This window comes from Rhinolophus sinicus, chromosome 5, assembly GCF_057876585.1.
Source record: "Rhinolophus sinicus isolate RSI-liver-muscle chromosome 5, RSI-T2T, whole genome shotgun sequence".
Classification (NCBI taxonomy): domain Eukaryota; kingdom Metazoa; phylum Chordata; class Mammalia; order Chiroptera; family Rhinolophidae; genus Rhinolophus; species Rhinolophus sinicus.
In genome coordinates, this window is record NC_142505.1 from 37,470,877 (window position 1) to 37,476,845 (window position 5,969).

General features: G+C 37.0%; 1 pseudogene; it reads left to right on the top strand.

Annotated features, from left to right (window-relative positions):
• Positions 1-2,053: 2,053 nt before the first annotated feature.
• On the top strand, positions 2,054-3,249 carry LOC109455116 (thioredoxin-related transmembrane protein 1 pseudogene; annotated as a pseudogene).
• Positions 3,250-5,969: the final 2,720 nt, after the last annotated feature.

Consider the following 5,969-nt stretch of genomic DNA (forward strand, 5'->3'; position numbering starts at 1 on the left):
CTATTCTAGGTCATTCTGTATTTTTATATGAATTTTAGAATCAGCTTGGAAAATTATTTTTAAAAATCCTGCTGGGATTTTAATTGGGATTTTGTTGATTCTGTAAATCAACTGGGGGACAATGGCCATCTTAATAATATTAAGACTTACAACTCACGAGCATGGGATATCTGTTTATTTATTTGTTATCTTTTGTTTTTGTTGTAAATGTTCATAGGTTTTTGGTTTTGCTAACTAAACATTTCCTGTTTTTATATGGAGACCTGGGAAGATGAACAAACTATGCTATCATCCCTGCTGATATCTTCCCCAAATTTACTAACTTCTTGAGAACAATGGTTAGTGTGTTAATTTTCATTAAATATAGGCATTTGTGGCTATCAGTTTTCCTCTAAGCACTGTGTTAACTATATCTGACAAAATCTGATAACAGTTTTATTGTTATCATTCAGGTAGAAATATTGTTTGTTTTCTCTTGGGACTTCTTTGATCCACTGGTTATTTCAAAATACATTCCTGAATTTCCAAACATACCAGTATTTTTTAGGGTTTGTTGTTATTGTTACTGATTTTAACTTAACTGCACATAGTTGGAGAATATACTGTTAGGATTTCAATACTTTTCAATTTGTCCAGACTTGTTTCATGGCTCATTATATGTTAATTCTGTCATTGTTCTGTGTGTATTTGAAAAAAAATATTATTGTGCAGGTGTTGGGTGCAGTGCTCTATAATTTTCCATTAGTTAAATGTTGTTAAAATGTTCTTTATCCTTACTGATTTTTTTATCTGCTTCTTTTTTACATCTACTGGTTTTTTAAAGCTCTCATTTTGAGAATTTATCTATTTTCCTTGTAGATTTGCCCATATTTGCTTTATATGTTTTGAGGGCATATTATTAACTGCATACACATGTAGGATTATTTTATCTTCCTCATGAGTTGAACCTTTTGTCACCATGAACTGGCTCTGTTATTTTCTTATAAAGATTTTTGCTTTAATGTTTCCTCTAATAGTAGTATAGATACACTCAGTAAACTCTTTGACATTGCTTTTAGTAATATTTCTTTTTTTTTTTTTTTTTTTTTAAAGATTTTATTGGGGAAGGGGAACAGGACTTTATTGGGGAACAATGGTCAAATTGTTGTCCTTTCAATCTTAGTTGTGGGGGGTTCTGTTCAGCTTCAAGTTGTTGTTCTTTCAGTCTTAGTTGTGGAGGGCACAGCTCAGCTCCAGGTCCAGTTGCCATCACTAGTTGCAGGGGGCACAGCCCACCATCCCTTGCGGGAGTCGAACCGGCAACCTTGTGGTTGAGAGGACAGGCTCCAACCAACTGAGCCTTCTGGGAGCTCAGCGGCAGCTCAGCTCAAGGTGCCGTGTTCAATTGTAGTTGCAGGGGGCGCTGCCCACCATCCCTTGCGGGAGTCGAGGAATTGAACTGGCAACCTTGTGGTTGAGAGCCCACGCTCCAACCAACAACTGAGCCATCCGGGAGGCAGCTCAGCTCAAGGTGCCGTGTTCAATTTTAGTTGCAGGGGGCGGTGCCCACCATCCCTTGCGGGACTCAAGGAATTGAACTGGCAACCTTGTGGTTGAGAGCCCACTGGCCCATGTGGGAATCGAACCGGCAGCCTTCGGAGTTAGGAGCACGGAGCTCTAACCGCCTGAGCCACCGGGCCGGCCCCTTTTTTTTTTTAATGTATCTCTTTGGGCAAGGGAAACAAAAGGAAAAAACAAATAGGATTAATCGAACTAAAAAGTTTTTGCACAGCAAAGGAAACCTTCAACAAAACAAAAGATAACCTACTGAATGGAAGAAAATATTTGTAATGATACATCTGATAAGGGGTTAATATCCAAAATATATAAGAAGTCATACAACTTAACACTAAAAAAATCAAACAATCCACTTAAAAATGGGCAGAGGACCTGAATAGACATTTCTCCAAGGAGGACATAAAATGGCCAATACATATGAAAAGTTGTATTGTCAGTAATCATCAGAGAAATGCAAATTAAAACCACAATGAGATATTATCTCACACCTGTGCGAATGGCCTTCATCAATAAACAAGTGTTGGTGAGAATGTGGAGAAAAAAACCCTTGTGCGCTGTTGGTGGGTTTGCAAATTGATGCAGCCACTATGGAAAACAGTTTGGAGGTTCCTCAAAAAATTAAAAGTAGAACTATCTTATGACCCAGCAATTCTAGTCCTTCTAGTCCTGGGTATTTATCCAAAGAAATTTAGAACACTAATTTGAAAGGATATATGCATCTGTATGTTCATTGCAGCATTGCTAGTAATAGCCAAGATATGGCAGCAACCTAAGTACCCACTGATCGATGACTGGATAAAGAAGATGTGGCACAGAGGAGCTGCTGCTCGGAGGTGGGAGCCTCGACAATTACTGTGGGGTAGGCGAGCTGCAGACATGGCCGCCCTGGGAGTTTCGTGGGTCCTGTGGCAGTTCTGATGCTGTTGCTTTGAGGGACTCCCTGGAACTACCGGTGGCTGAGTGTTGGTCACATCCTCACGGAGGAGAACTGGAGAGAGTTGCTGGAAAGAGAGTGGATAATAGAATTTTATGCTCCAGAATGTCCTGCTTGTCAGAATCTTCAACCAGAATGGGAAAGTTTGCCGAATGGGGAGAAGATCTTGAGGTTAATGTTGCAATAGTAGATGTTACAGAGCAGCCAGGACTGAGTGGACGATTTAGCATAATTGCTCTTCCTACTATTTATCGTTGTAAAGATGGTGAATTTAGGTGCTATCAGGGCCCACGGACTTAAGAAGGACTTCATAAACTTTATAAGTGAAAAAGGGTGGAAGAGTATTGAACCTGCTTCATCTTGGTTTGGTCCAGGTTCTGTTCTGATTAATATGTCAGCACTCCTTCAGCTATCTATGTGGATCAGGACTTGCCATAACTATTTTATTGAAGACCTTAGGTTACTGGTGTGGGGATCATACTCATGTACAGTTTTTGCTTTAGCAACTCTGCTTTCAAGACTATTAGGACTTTGTATGATATTTGTGGCAGATTGCCTTTGTCCTTCAAAAAGATGCAGACCACAGCCATAGTCTTCCTAAAAATTATTACCAGAATCTTTTCAACCTTTGAAAAAAGTGGAGAAGGATCAAGAGGCTGATGAACAAAGTGTTTCAGAAGAGGAAGCTGAAAGTAAAGAAAAGGAACAAAGACTTTCCACAGAATGCCATGAGACAATGTTCTGTGGTTCTTCATTGACTACAGATGAATCTTAGTTAATTCTTATAAATATCTTGACATGATTTTGACAAAAACAGAAGACTGATAATTTCTTTTGGTTGGAAGTGAATTGTGACTGGTACATTGTAGGATTCAGTCTAGGTTGTCATTAGGTTGAGTGAATGGTCTACCTTCAGAAAATAAAGGTAGCACTATGTGAAATGTTTGAAAAAGGATTTAACAACAGTATGGTGGTTTAAACAGTTATTTAATTTTTGAAAAATTTGGTGCCAAGCAATAAGATTTATTTATGGTTGTTTAATTATAACCTTTTCCAAGTGTGAGTTGGAAAATTATATTTCCCAAGTATTGCATTATTAAGGTATTTAAGGAGATTACTTTAGAGAAAAAGATTTCTCATTTGAAAACATTTTCTCAGTTTCACTGTGACAAAAAGAACATATTTCCTATAAATGGGAACTTTGCCCATTGTCTCAAGAAATGTATATTTCACTGAGAACTTTGTGGTTCTTTTAGAGACAGAGTCCAAAATTTCCTCATATTTTTAGATTATGCAACTAATAAAAACTACCTGATTTTAATTACGGTTTTCTACACATGATAATACAAGATATGCTAGTGATTTAGGTAGTTTTTATAAATCCATGGTACTGTCTTGATTCCTGTAAATGTTGGTTGCCTTATTTGTTCCACTGTTGATGGTATTTTTCTTACCATGGGTTACATTTTTTATTTTCCAAGTTGGATAATATCCTGGAAATATTTTTCATGTTTTAATAACTAGTACTTTTTTTGTTGTTTCAAAAAAGAAAAAAAAAAAGATTTGGCACATGAGGAATATTACTTGGCCATAAGAAAGAATGAAATCTTACTATTTGTGACAACACGGATGGACTTTGAGGGTATTACGCTAAATGAAATAAGTAAGACAGAGAAAGACAAATACCGTATGATTTTACTTATATGTGGAATCTAAAGAACAAAATAAACAAACAAACAAAACAGAAACAGACTGATAGATACAGAGAACAAACTGACGGTTGCCAGATGGAAGGAGGGTTTTGGGACTGGGTGCAAAAGGTGAAGGGATTAAGAAGTACACATTGGTAGTTACAAAATAGTCATGGGGATGTAAAGTAAAGAGTTTGCAATAGAATTTAGGGAATACAACCAATAATATTGTAATAACTCTATATGGTGCCAGGTGGATACTAGACTTCCCAAGGGGATAGCTTTATAAGTTATAGACATGTCTCACCACTATGCTGTACACCTGAAACTAATATAATAATGAATGTCAACTGTAATTGAAAAATAAAAAATTTAAAAAGTAATGATACAAACAAAATAGTATAGCCACATTGCTTCTTTGAGTTACTGATTGTGTGGTATATCTTTTACTATCCCTTTTACTTATAACTTTTCTATATACAAGTATATAGACTGGCTGGCTTATAAACAACAGAACTTTATTTTTCACAGTTCTGGAGGCTGGGAAGTCCAAGATTACGGCACTGGCAGATTAGGTGTTTGGTGAGGGCCTGCTTTCTCATAGACAGCCTTCTTCTTACTGTAGCCTCTCCTGGTACAAGGGGCTAGGAGTGTCTGTGGGCCCTCCTTTATGAGGACGTTAATCATCTCCAAAGGCCCTGCTCCCTGATACTATCACCTTTCTTTCGACATACGAATGTTGGGGCTGGGCACAAGCATTCAGTCTATAGTACCTTTCTGTATACTTATGTTTTTTGTGTTTCTAAAATAAATACATAAAATAAAATATTTCTGATAATCTTTTGGTTGAAGTTTTTTAATTGGAGCCTTTAGTCCATTTACTTTCAATATATTTAAATCTACCATTTTACTATATGCTTTCTTTTTGTTCCAGATGAAATTTCTCTTTTTTTTTTTTCTTGTCTTCCTCTTTTGGATTTGTTAAATTATTGCATTTTTTCCCGTTAGTTTGGAAATCGCATATTCTTTTAGTGGTTCACCTATAGGTTACAATGTATAGTGTGTGTTTCTGTGGTCACTAGGGCTTGCTGTGGGTAAGTTCTTAATCAGCACTGTGTTTGCTTGCTGTTTGTGTATGGTACACCTTTCCTTCTTCATGTCACTCTGATGGACACTGCCCCAGTCATTTCACCTTCCACACCACTACCCACTCAGGACTGCATGTGGCAGATTTTATTGATGGATTTAGACAGTAGAAAAAAATTACATCCTGTGGAAGCAGAGCAAACAGCTTATAGGGGGAATTTTAGACACTGTTACTCTTTCACTTTATTTGTTTTGACATTTAATATTATTTTATATTAATTTCAGGTGTATAGCATAGTGGTTAGACCTTTATATAATTTAAGAAGTGATCTCCCTGACTCATCTAGTACACATGTGCCACTATACACAGTTATTACCATTGACTATATTCCCTATGCTGTACTTTACAGCCCCATGACTATTTTGTAACTACTCTGTTGCCCCGAAAATAAGACCTAACTGGAAAATAAGCCCTAGCAGGCTTTTTCAGGATGACATCCCCTGAACATAAGCCCCAATGTGTCTTTTGGAGCAAAAATTAATATAAGACCCAGTCTTATTTTGGGGGAAACATGGTATCAATTTGTACTTCTTAATCCCTTCCCCTTTTTCACTTACCCCTAACACCCTCCCATCTAGCAACCATCAAAATGTTTTCTGTATCTATGAGTTTGTGTCTGTTTTGTTTGTTGATTTAGTTC